This window comes from Dasypus novemcinctus, chromosome 6 (assembly GCF_030445035.2).
Source record: "Dasypus novemcinctus isolate mDasNov1 chromosome 6, mDasNov1.1.hap2, whole genome shotgun sequence".
NCBI classification, from domain to species: Eukaryota; Metazoa; Chordata; class Mammalia; order Cingulata; family Dasypodidae; genus Dasypus; species Dasypus novemcinctus.
Genome location: NC_080678.1, coordinates 110,007,536 through 110,019,872, shown reverse-complemented (window position 1 = coordinate 110,019,872; position 12,337 = coordinate 110,007,536). Strand labels below are relative to the sequence as shown.

The window sequence follows — 12,337 nt, the reverse complement described above, 5'->3', positions numbered from 1 at the left end:
TGAATTTTAGATGAACTGGAACAAATTATAAGGTGTTAATATAGGGTGGTATACGGAAAAAGATACACCTAATGCAAACTATGGTCTAGAGTTAACAGTGATTTTTAATATTCCTCCATCAATTGTAACAAAGGTACCACACCAGTGCTAAGTGTCAATAACAGGAGAGAATCAGGGGTGAGAATTTCTTCTTTTTGGAGCTATGACAGTGTTCTAAAATTGATTGTGGTGATGAAAGCACACTGTGATTATACTGAAAGCCATTGATTGTACATTTTGGGTGGATTGTATGGTGTGTGAATAAAACTACTTTTAAAAACATATACTGAGGGGGAGTAGATGTGACTCAAGCAGTTGAGCGCCCATCTCCCACATGGGACGTCCCAGGTTTGGTTCCCAGTGCCTCCTAAGGAAGACAAACAGTGAGCAGACAAGCAGACATTGAGCAAAAACAAGTGGACAATGAGAACAGACAAGGAGAAAAAAAGGACAAAAACAACAAGCAAGACAATGAGCAAAAACAAACGAGCAGGAGGCAGATGTTCTCAAGCAGTTGTGTACCCACCTCCCAATTGGAGGTCCCAGGTTCAGTTCCCAGTGCCTCCTAAAGGGGAAAACAAAAAACAAAAACAGACAACAAGCAAACAGACAAGGGAGCCATCTCTGGGAGGGATATTGAGTCTCAGTTATTGGTCTTTCAGGACCCACTTCCCCATAGTTTACAATTTTCCTAACTGGAGTACATTATTGAAACCAGGAAACTGACACTGGTATAAAGTATGTGTGTAGTTCTGTGTCATTTTACCGCATGTATAGATTTCTGTTAACACTACAATCCAGATCCAGAACTCTTCCATCACCACAAAGATCTCCCTTGGGTCCCCTTTTTGGTCACACCCACCCTCCACCCTCCCTAATCCCTGGCATACACTCTTCTGTTCTCCAGCTCTAATTTTGTCATTTTGAGAATGTTATACAAATGGACTCACACATTATGTGACTGCTTGAAATTGGCTGTTTTTCACTCAGCATAATGCCCTTGAAATCCTTCCAAGTTGTTGCATGTATCAATAGTTCATTTCTTTTTATTGCTGGGTAGGATTCCATGGTATGGATATACCAGTTTGTTTAACCTTTCACCTCTTGAATGGATTTTGGTTGTTTCCAGTTTTTAGGTATTACAGTCAAAGCTGCCAGGAACAATCAAATACAGGTTTTGGGGAGGACTTGAGTTTTCATTTCTCTGGGGTAAATACATAGAAGAGCAGTTGTTTGGTCACATGGTAATTTCATGTTTTGTTGTTTAAGAAACACCAATTTTCCAAAGTGGTTGTACTATTTTACATTCTTACCAGCAACATATGAAATCCAGTTTCTTCACATCCTTCCCAGCATTTCATGTTGTCACTGTTGTTTTTTTAGCTATGCTAATAGGTATGTAATGATAACTCCTGTGGTCTTAATTTGCATTTCTCTAATGGCTAATGATGTTGAACATCTATTTACATGCTTATTTGACATCTTTATATCCTCTTTGGTGAAATGTCTCTTTGTGTCTTTTGCACATTTTCTAATTGGATTTTTACTGTTAAGTTTTAAGAATGATTAATATATTCTACATATGAGTCTATTGTCAGATATTTGACATACAACTGTTTTTCCCCATCAGTAGCTTCTCTATTCATCTTCTTAATAGGGTCCTTCAAAGAGCAAAAGTATTTTATTTTGACAAAGTCAAACTTATTTAGTTTTTCTTTTATGAGTTAAGCTTTTGGTGTCATTTCTACAAACTACTCACCAAGTTCTAGGTTCCAAAGATTTTCTCCTAGATTTTTTCCAAACTTTTCAGTTTTACAGTTTACATTTAAGTCTTTGATCCATTTTGTTATTTCTTGAATAAGGTATAATAAGGTTTAAGTTGACACTTTGGGGTTGCTGTTCTCGTTTGTTTTGCCTCTGGATAACCAATTGCTTCAGCACCATGATAAAATCCTATCCTTCCATGCGTTTGCACTTTTTTTATGGGGGTTCTTTCTGGGTTCTCTATTCTGTCCATTGATCAATATATCTCTCCCTTTGCCAAAATCACAGTTTTTATTATTATACTTATGTAATAAGTCTTGAAATTGAGTAAAGTGATTCCTCCTACTTTATTCTTCTTTTTTCAAAATTATTTTAGCTATTCTAATTTCTTTGTGTTTCATATAAACTTCAGAATAATCTTGTTGATGGCTACAAAATCTCTTGCCAGACTTATGAGAACAGTATTAAACTGTATATCAGTTTGAGGAAAATTGACATCTTTACTGTGTTGAGTATTCCAAACCACAAACACAGTATTTAGATCCATTTCTGTAGAATTTCTTTGATATCTTTCAATCACTGTTTTGTAGTTTTCAGCATAAAAGTCCTGGGGTATGTTTGTTTTGTTTACACCTAAGGTTTGTTTTGTTTACACCTTAGGTTTATACCTAAGTAGTTCATCTTATTTGAGTGATTATAAATGTCACTGTATTTTAAATTTCAGTTTCCAAATATAATGGCAAAATTTTTAAAAGCAACTTTAGTGAAATTATTAAATAGAACAATTATAATCTTCATCAGAAGAAAAAAATATAAAATAACGGTGAGATATGAATGATGTATACAATGATATGTAGGTATGTAAATATACTACTGTAAGATTCCAACCTGTTTGGTAGTGCTTCCATAGAAGAAAAGTACCAGAACGAAGAACACTGGAATTTCTTACTTGATAAAAGTATTTCAAAGCTATGGGGAAAGAATTCAATTAATCTTGTTAGGACAACAAACCATCTGGAATAAGATTGTACCTGTACCTCATCCATAATAAAAAAGAATTTTATATCAGTTCAGTTTTTGAAGTTTTTAAGTAAATTATTGTTCTTAAAGTGAATAATGTAAAATATTAGTATTTAGGTGGAATGTGCCTAATATTCAAGGCAGAAACAATAAAGTTAATGACTGATAAATTTCATTATTGAAAACTAAATGCAAATGTAAAAAAGCCACAAAAATACCATTTTGACTTATTAGAAAAGTTTAAAAAGAATAATAATTATCTATGGTTGGTAAAGGTTTGGGCAACTATTCCTGGCCATAACCATCTCCAACTTTGGGAGGCTACTGGGTATCAAAATATAAATGGACTTTTAACCTGCCAAGTCTATTTCTAAGATTATATACAAACATAATTGTCCAAAGATCTATAAACATTGTTTCAGTTTATGATTCAGAAAAAAATTTTTAATTAATTTTTAAAAGAGACAGTTTCACTGGATCATGTAGAATATTACACATGAATAATTAAGGCATGCTCCCATTCTTGTGAAAATTACATGCATATTCTAAAGTCTAAAACCAAAATGAAAAAAACAACAACAAAACCCATGTTACAATACACAGCAGCAAAGTACAGAATGTGTAACTGAAGACATGGCAAGAGTCACTCCCTATGTACTTATTAATTTTCCTATTGGGAATAATGTAGAGAGGCTGCACCCTCAAAGAACATAAATCTACAAATGTTCTAAAGAAATTTTGTTTTAATCTGCTTTTTATTTCCCCAGGATTTCCCAGTTGACTATCATTTTAACAGCACCATACACAAAATCAAATTTTATTAAAAATCAAAATCTATTCCAGAGTTATCAATTTTCACATTTTACAAAATCATCATTAACATCACTACTAAATGAATACTTGGGTGAGCTCGGTTTTCAAAAAAAGATTCTGAATTATTTTTTAGTTTTCATAATAAATAAGAATTTTATTAAAGAGAAATATTTTCTTCCAACAAATCATAATAATGGATACCTTTAAAAGATTCTGAATTATAACAACACTGAGTAGTAAAATAGCAACACAAGTTACCAGATCAGTCACAGAATTGTCAAAGCCATACAAAACATTTACAGGATACAGGCAAGCAATGAACTGAAGTTTTGAGTGCTAGTTAAAGGGACCAAATATAGTAACAACATAGCCCCCATTTTACTATTCAAGAGTGTTTTGAAATTCTGATTCCTGACAATTTTTAAAAGATTAAGAGAACTACCTACAACTTTCAAACATTTATTCTTATTATTTTAAATTTGAGTGAATCCTGATTTAAATTCCATAAAATGTGACAGCACTATATTACAGAGGTAATCCTTGCTTTCTCAGGATTTTGGGTTTTTTTTTTCAATATTAGGAGAAGTTTATTGAATAAAAACTTGCTTTCTTTATACAAAAAAATACACAGTCTCAAAGTGCTAAGAAATGTAAATATCCAAGTTATAGCTAACAGGTGGCAAGTCAACATCCAGGGTTGACAGAATGCTTGAAGGGGCCTGCTAGAGTGGACTCCCACATCAGAGAAGGCATCAATTAAATATCAGTCTCCCAACAACACAACTGAAATTTCAGTTATGATAGCATGGTAACTGTGAGTAACTGCATAAAGTACAGACTTCTGTAAAAAATAATATTTTGTGTACTCTATGTATCTTTAAAAATACACAAATATTTTTTTAAAAAAATAAAAAATAACCACTTACTGTTCCTTGCATAGACAAAAGAAGGGTTTTCCTAGAAAATAAGCTGTATTAACTTGAACTGTCTTAACTAGTACTAAATGCAGCACTATACTTCAGCACCCATTTTGGTTCTGTTTAAGACTTGAATATGTCAGTACATCTGTGTCCTCTGGTTTCTCTGTCCTTTTTTCAGGGCCACTTGGTATAATCTTCTGATGTGAGTTCAACAAAAGCCTCACCACTCCATCTGCCTTCCCTGGTGCAGATGAAATGAAAGCCTGACGCTCCATCTTGAATTTAGCAGTTGGAGAGGAAATTCTGCACATCCTCAATAGAGCAAGGCCAGGGCAAGCCACGGAGCTTGACCACGAATCCTTCGCCTCCCTCGGGACCCAGCATCATGGAGACTTGACAGGGCAGGTGTCAACCAGCTCAGTGTGCAGGTTCCTGTGGCTGAAAAGAAAGAGAAAACTACCTTACAAACTTTTCCATTTAATAATGGAAATTTAATAAGAAGAAATAATAAACACTATTTTCCTCATTTACAGGTGGGGAAGGTAAGTTTGAGTGATATTAAACAAAGGCCTTAAAGAAGACATTTTAGGGAAGCAGATGTGGCTCAAGAAGTTGGGTGACCACCAAACACACCAGAGGTCCCGGGTTCTGTTCCCCATACCTCCTAAGAAGACAAGTACACAATGAATAGACACAGAGAGCAGACAGCGAGCGCAAACAATGCGATGGAGAGAGAAATAAATAAATGAAAATAAATCTTTAAGAAAAAAAAAAGACATTTTAGAGCTGAGATTTAATTCCAGGTCTCCCTGATTCCAAAGCTTGTACAACCATTCTTACCCCACCCCCAAGAACTACCTAACACTTCTCATAGATGTGCACAATTAAACAGAATCAAAGTGACTTTCAGAGCACATACTGCAGTCCCCTCTCTGACAAAAATTCATAGAAATGACAAAAAATATTTTAAAAATATAAATGGGTATCATAGCTGGAAAATGAGAAAGGTCACCCTCAATGTACATAAAATTTTGAAGAATTCAGATAGGATGACCATAGGGTTAGACCCATCACCCAGAACGCTGTAGGAGATGACAGTTGAAAAGCTGCGAGAAGCTCCATGGGTGGTCCGAGCCCTGAGGCTCCCTCCTCCCTGAGCCTGGAGAGGCAGCTGTCTGCTCACTCGCAGGCTGAGGGTGGCCAATGAGGCAGCGGCAGTGGCCCCCTCTCCCCCAGCAGCCAGGCACCTTGGGAGTCCCATGCCATTACACTGCCCCCTGGCACCCCACACCCCACTGAATGTCCCATCCTGCTATTCAACAACCCAGGTAATGACTGCAAACTCATGGAGTTAATAATTAGAATATAGGTCACCAGAAAAGAGAATGAGGTTAGAGAATGAAAGTTGAGGTTTAATCTGCACAGAATTGCTAAAAAGTTTTTGTAAATCTTTGGAAATGTGCAGAAATGGTGAAAGCACATCATAGCATTTGTGTAACTAGCGGTGTTAATATGGGTATGATAGTGGTTGAAAGAGAAAGTCTAAGGTCATATACATTACTAGAAAGAAAGCTAAAAAAGTAACACAGGACTGTGTTGCGTAGCAAAACCTCATGTGAAATAGGAGTATGGGTTAACATTGCGTATATATCACTATTTTTCTTTGAAACAGAACAAATATATATTAATATTACAAGATGTTAATAGAGGTGGTGGACTTGGCCCAGTGGGTAGGGCATCCATCTACCACATGGGAGGTCCTCGGTTCAAACCCCGGGCCTCCTTGACCCATGTGGAGCTGGCCCACATGCAGTGCTGATGTGCACAAAGAGTGCCCTGCCACGCAGGGGTGTCCCCCATGTAGGGGAGCCCCATGCGCAAGGAGTGCGCCCCAAAGGAGAGCCGCCCAGCACGAAAGAAAGTACAGCCTGCCCAGGAATGGTGCCGCACACACAGAGAGCTGACACAACAGGATGATGCAACAACAAGAAACACAGATTCTCATGCCGCTGACAACAGAAGCAGACAAAGAAGACGACACAGCAAAATAGACACAGAGAACAGACAACCAGGGTGGGGAGGGGGAGGGGAGAGAAATAAATAAAAAAAAAATAAATCTTAAAAAAAAAAAAAGATGTTACTAGACAAAAATACAACCAATGCCAACTATGGGCAATAGTGTATACTAATATACTTAAAATTTTCCATTAAGGGTAAAAAAGAAAAAAAAAAGGATGCAAAATGTTAATAGGGGAAGTGGATGTGGCTCAAGTGATTGGGCTCTCACCTACCACACGGGAAGTCCCAGGTTTGGTTTGCGGTGCCTCCTGAAAAAGGCGAGCTAGTGTGATGGGCAGGCACAGTGAGCTGATGCAACAAGATGATTCAACAATGAGACACAAAGAGGAAAGACAATGAGAGATACCACAAACCAGGGAAGTGAGATGGCTCCAACAATTGAGTGCCTCTGTCCCACGTGGGAGATGCCAAGTTCGGTTCTGGTGCCTCCTAAAGAGAAGAGGAGGAGACAAAGAGCACACAGCAAAGAGACACAGAAGCAGACAGTGAGCGTAAACAATGAGGGGGAATAAAGAAATAAAATAGTGTGTAGTAATCTATTAACAATCTTCTATTAAGGGTAAAAAGAAAAAAAGGTACTACAAATTGTTTGACTCCATCTATACAAAATATAAATACAAATAAATTAGAGAGATGGAAACAGAATAGCAGCTATGTACGGCAGGGGATGGAAAGAGAGATTAAGGGGTAGAGTTTTTGGTTTGTCTGTTTTTTATTATTATTATTGGAATAATGAAAACACTCTAATATTGATTGAAGTGATGAATGCACAACTCTGTGATCACAAGAAATACCACTGACTATACATTTTGGATGGATTGTATGCTTTATGAATATGTATCAGTAAAATTGATTAAAAATAATTCGGGGAGCCAATGTGGCTCAGTGGTTGAGTGCTGGCTTCCTACAAATGAGGTCCCAGGTTTAAACCCCAGCCCCAGTACCTCAAAAGTAAATTTGAAAATTAAAAATAAAAATAATTTAGTAGATGAAGGCCATCAGTGCACCAATTTTCTTTCTTTTTTTCTTTTGAGGTAGCAGGGATTGAACCTGAGACTTCATATGTGGGAAGTGGATGCTCAACCACTTGAGCCACATCTGCTCCCCTGGACATGGCCTCTTCTTCCTATTCTATTTTCTTGGTTGTTTTTAACCCCTTGAAAGTAAATTTTTAAATATATTAAAGTAATGAATTAATTCCATAGAAAGATAAAAAAAGAAGAAGAAAACAGGTAAATAGAGGACTTGGAGTCAGTGGCAGGACTTTCCAGTCAAGAAATGCAAGCACAACATCCGAGGAAAACCAGCACCCCAAAGGGCGGCTGCCAATCAGAAGGACAAGAGCTAACACCGAAAACACCTAGCCAGTACAGAAAAATGGGGATTTTGAAAGATGTTTACCTGACATAGCCAAAGAAATGAGAGACAAGACATCTATAAAAGGAGAAATGCCTATTATGAAAAAGAACGAATTAGGGGGAGCGGATGTGGCTTAAATGGTTGAGCGCCTGCCCAGGTTGGATCCCCAGTACCTCCTAAAACAATAACAAAAAGCAAACAAATGGAGGAGGGGAAAAAAACCTCTGGGGAGCTGGTATAAATTAGTGGTTGAGCACTGGCTTCCCACATATGAGGTTATCAATCCCCAGCCCGGTTAACTCAAAAAAAAAAAAAAAAAAAAAAATTAGGAGTCTGAGATGTTAAAAAGGTCAAAATACGAAAAAAAAAATTTAGATAATATTAACGAAATAGCAAAGAAGAAGAAAATTTGAAGCATAAGACAGTGAGCTGGAAGATCTGGTCAATGTTCCAGAATGCAGTGCCAAAGAAGAGTAAGCATGAGTTATAGTTTTAAGGGACTGAGCTAGGTTTCTAGTGGCCAACTACTAAATGTTTTAGAAGCAGAGAGAAGAGAATGCACTGGGGCAGTACTTTAATAGTAAGATAATTTCTCCAAACTGGAGAAAAAATATGATCCCCTGGATTATATGTACTATTATATTAAAACAGGAGACTATTGAACATAGTAGGAATATACAAGTCAGGTTAAGACAAGGGTGCTTTCTTGTTAGGTTTATATTCATTCCATATATTATCATCAAAAAATTTTTTGATAATTTTATTCTTCTGTGATAGTCTTAATTATAATTGTTAAGTATAATAAAACTTGCAGTTAATAATACTTGCTTCCATATTTTATGTTAGGAGGAATATTTTCACAGAATATAATTGGTGATGGAAGTTGAATTTCACCTTGATCAAACCTTTTCAATTTTTACCTACGGTCTAGGACTTTTTATCATGTCATAATTAACAGAACCAATAAAATAATGTGCCTTGTGGACAGGAGCAACCACCTGCTTTACCCTTTTAAGAAATTTTGGTTAAGGTGAAAATGAATGACGACTACAACAGGACTTTTGGGCAGCTCTAGAAAGGAACCACGATTTCAACCTATTCTCAACTGTAAATGGATATAACTTTCTGATAAAAACATAACAATAAAATAGAAAGGAACCAAAATAAGGCAGCAACAATTTTTCCGGGAATCCAAGAGAGCAATGGCTTCCATCTGCTAAGGGAATGTAATTTGGATCCTAAAATTCTCAATTAGAAAAAAAAAAATTAAGTATAAGGCCTATAAACGCAGATTTATTTCAACCCATGAGCACTACTTGAAAGAATCATTAGATGATGTAAAGTACCAAAACTGAAAACTGATTCTAAGGGCGCTCAAGGCTGGGGGCGGCGCGGGCTGAGTGGGCGTTGCCAGGCTCCCTGCCGCCCCCGCCGCCCCCCTCGCGCCCTGCCGCCCCCGTCAGCCCCGCGCCCCCGCTGCCCCTGCGCCCCCGCCGCCCCGCGCCCCCGCCGCCCCGCGCCCCGCCAGCCCACGCGCCCCCGCCGCCCCGCGCCCCGCCAGCCCACGCGCCCCGCGGCCCCGCGCGCCCCGCCAGCCCCGCCGCCCCGCGCCCCGCCAGCCCACGCGCCCCCGCCGCCCCGCCGCCCCGCGCCCCGCGCCCCGCCAGCCCACGCGCCCCGCGGCCCCGCGCGCCCCGCCAGCCCCGCGGGAGGCCCGGAGCGTGCGCGGCGGCGGGGCTTCCTGGCGGTGCCGGCCTCGTGGCGCCGCCCGCCCTGCCGCCGCGGTGCTGCGGCCCTAAGATTTACCGAGCCCTGCTCCTAACACTCCCTGTGGAACTGAAAGCCTCCCTGGCCGCGGGGCGGGGACTGGCCTGAGCACTGAGCCTTCGCCGGAGCCGGGTTGGTGCGGCAGCTGGCTCCCTCCCCGGCCGGCCCGGGGCACACTGGCCAGCGCCCGGGGGCGTTCGTGCCCGCGGAGGCCTGGACACTCCCGAGCCTGGACACTCCGGCTGGCGCCCCGCGTGGGCGTTCCGTCTGGAGCACGGCTGGTGGAAGGCCCCTCCGGCCGCGCTGTTAAAGTACGATTCCTTTGGTGATTTTGTTCAGGTGTCGGGCACGCCGGGCAAAAGGGCCCTGGGGGGAGGAGGTGGCGCAAAGGGTGGCGCGCCTGCTTCCCACCTGGAAGGTGCGATTCAGGCCCCAGTGCCTCCAAGAACAAAAGGAGCAAAGCAATGAGGGAAACAACTCAGAAGAGCCCCTGTGGCTGGGGGGTGGGGGGGGTGGGGTGGTTGTTCGAGGTCCGAGGCTCAATCCCCAGCTTCGGGGTCTCAAAAAAGAAAGGGGTGGGGGCACTGGTTTGAGTTTGAATCCCCTGCTACTTGACAACCCTGCAGAATTATATGTGGAGGGCACAGGAGATCTTTACAAATGACCTAGGAAATAAAGAACCCAAGTGTTTGATAGAGACACTGCGGAATGGTTAGGAGCCTGGGCTGTTTCACAGGAAAGGGACCTTCTTGGGTCCCATTCACCGGATGGGAAGTACTGGGTGATGGCACAGCTGGATCTTACTCGTGGCCGTGCCCCAGTGGGACGCACTGGCGTCTGTTCTGTGCGCACCAGCCAGCTTGCGGCTCAAGTTTCACCTCATCTCTTCTTTTTTCCTAGGAGGTCACGCTCAGCACCGAGCTGCACCCTGTCCACTCATCTCATTTCTTAGATGTGGGTAGCAAGACTCGAGCAATCTGCATGGCAGAAACGGAGGCAAAACAAGCACAAAAGGACGTTCCTTTGAGTAGCTATTTTCCTTCATTTGATTCATGAGTTTTTTCTTGGAGGTCTTTCAAGTGGAAGTTTAGTCTCAAATTCATGGTCAGGTTCTTAAAAATGAAATTCAGCTACAAGAATGTTTATTTTTACCTAATCTAATATCATAAAGATTTGTTTTTGTATTATTAAGAAGCACGTTTTGTTGCCTTCGGGGGACTGTTACTTGTAAATACGTGAGGATATTCCACGTCCCTGTCCCCCGTGGCCTCTCATCCGTCTGCTCACTGTTCACGGTAGTTGTCTGCTCCCTTTCTCTCCTTTAGGAGGCACCCGCGGGAAGGCATGTGGGAGCCAGACACGCAACTGCTTCAGCCACATCTGCACCCCAAGGATATTTTAATGAAATAAATGTAATTCTGGAAAAATGAGGTTAGAAAGAGGGACTCACCTAGATAACTGCTAATTCTTCCTGGTCGACTAATTCTTCCTGGGGGAAAATGGGAACAAAAATAGGTTGAGAGGATATTTGATTGGAAGAACTGCAAACTTACTGATGTGGAGAAAGTGGCCACAGTAGTTGCTGAGGGCAGGGAGATGAAAGAAGAGATGTGATGTGGGGGCATTTTCAGGACTTGGAGTTGTCCTGAATGATATGGCAGGGTCAGATGCTAGATTTTATATCCTGCCATAACCCACTGGATGGACTGGGAGAGAGGGTGAACTACAGGGTAAACTATTATCTATGTGGCGCAGCAGTGCCCCAAAATGTGTTGGCGGTGTGCGATGAGTGTGCCACAATGATGAGGGAGGTTGTTGGTGCGGGAGGAGTGGGGTGTGGGGGATACAGAACATTTTTTTCATTCCCCCACCCCCAGCCCGGGAAGCCCGGTGCGCGAAGAACAAGCCCGCAGGGCCCGCGCCCTCCCCGCCCCCCTGCCGCCCACCCCCCCAGGGCCCGCGCCCTCCCTGCCCCTCTGCTGCCCACCCTCCAGGACCCGGGCTCCCTTCCCGCCTCCCCACGCACCTCCCACTTCGCGCCTGCCTGTTCCCACTGCCGGACCCCTTCCCCGCGGTCCCGCTGAAAGGCCGCCTCCGCGAACCCGGACCTCCCCCAACCTCGGCCCTCCCCCAACCTCGGTCCTCCCCCAGCCTCGGCCCTCTCCAGCCTGGCTGGGGCGGCCACGCGGCCCGGCGCGCACGCGCACATGGGAGGGCGGGGCCGCGCGCTCGGCGGGCGCCCGCACTAGCCCGCGTGCGCGGGCCCGTGGGCTGGTCCCGCGACGCCACCGTGCCGCCGCGGCCAGCCCCAGGCAGCGCCGCGTGGGCGGCCCCTCCAGGGGGCAAAGCAAGTTTAGCGCCCGGCGCGGTTAGCCACGAACGATCTTGGCCCTTTAACACGCTCCTCGCTCTTATATTTCTCAATGTAACATTTTTTTGTGATGTGTGTATCTTTAAAAAAATACAATTTACAGAAATGATGGGGTGGGGGTGGGGAGTGAGGTATATGGGAACCTCATGGTTTTTGTATGTTTTTTAATGTAACGTTCTTTGTGCTCTATTAACTTTCATTTTAA

The 12,337-nt window shown here is 42.5% G+C and overlaps 2 long non-coding RNA genes across 2 annotated transcripts; one reads left to right on the top strand and one right to left on the bottom strand.

The window, feature by feature from the left end:
* Nucleotides 1-3,624: 3,624 nt before the first annotated feature.
* On the bottom strand, nucleotides 3,625-11,919 carry LOC131278785 (uncharacterized). Its single transcript, XR_009186221.2, has 3 exons — nucleotides 11,788-11,919; nucleotides 11,212-11,250; nucleotides 3,625-4,994 (listed from the first exon to the last, which is right to left on the bottom strand). It is a non-coding gene; the product is annotated as an uncharacterized lncRNA (long non-coding RNA).
* Nucleotides 9,729-10,955, top strand: LOC131278786 (uncharacterized). Its single transcript, XR_009186222.1, has 2 exons — nucleotides 9,729-10,072; nucleotides 10,662-10,955. It is a non-coding gene; the product is annotated as an uncharacterized lncRNA (long non-coding RNA).
* Nucleotides 11,920-12,337: the final 418 nt, after the last annotated feature.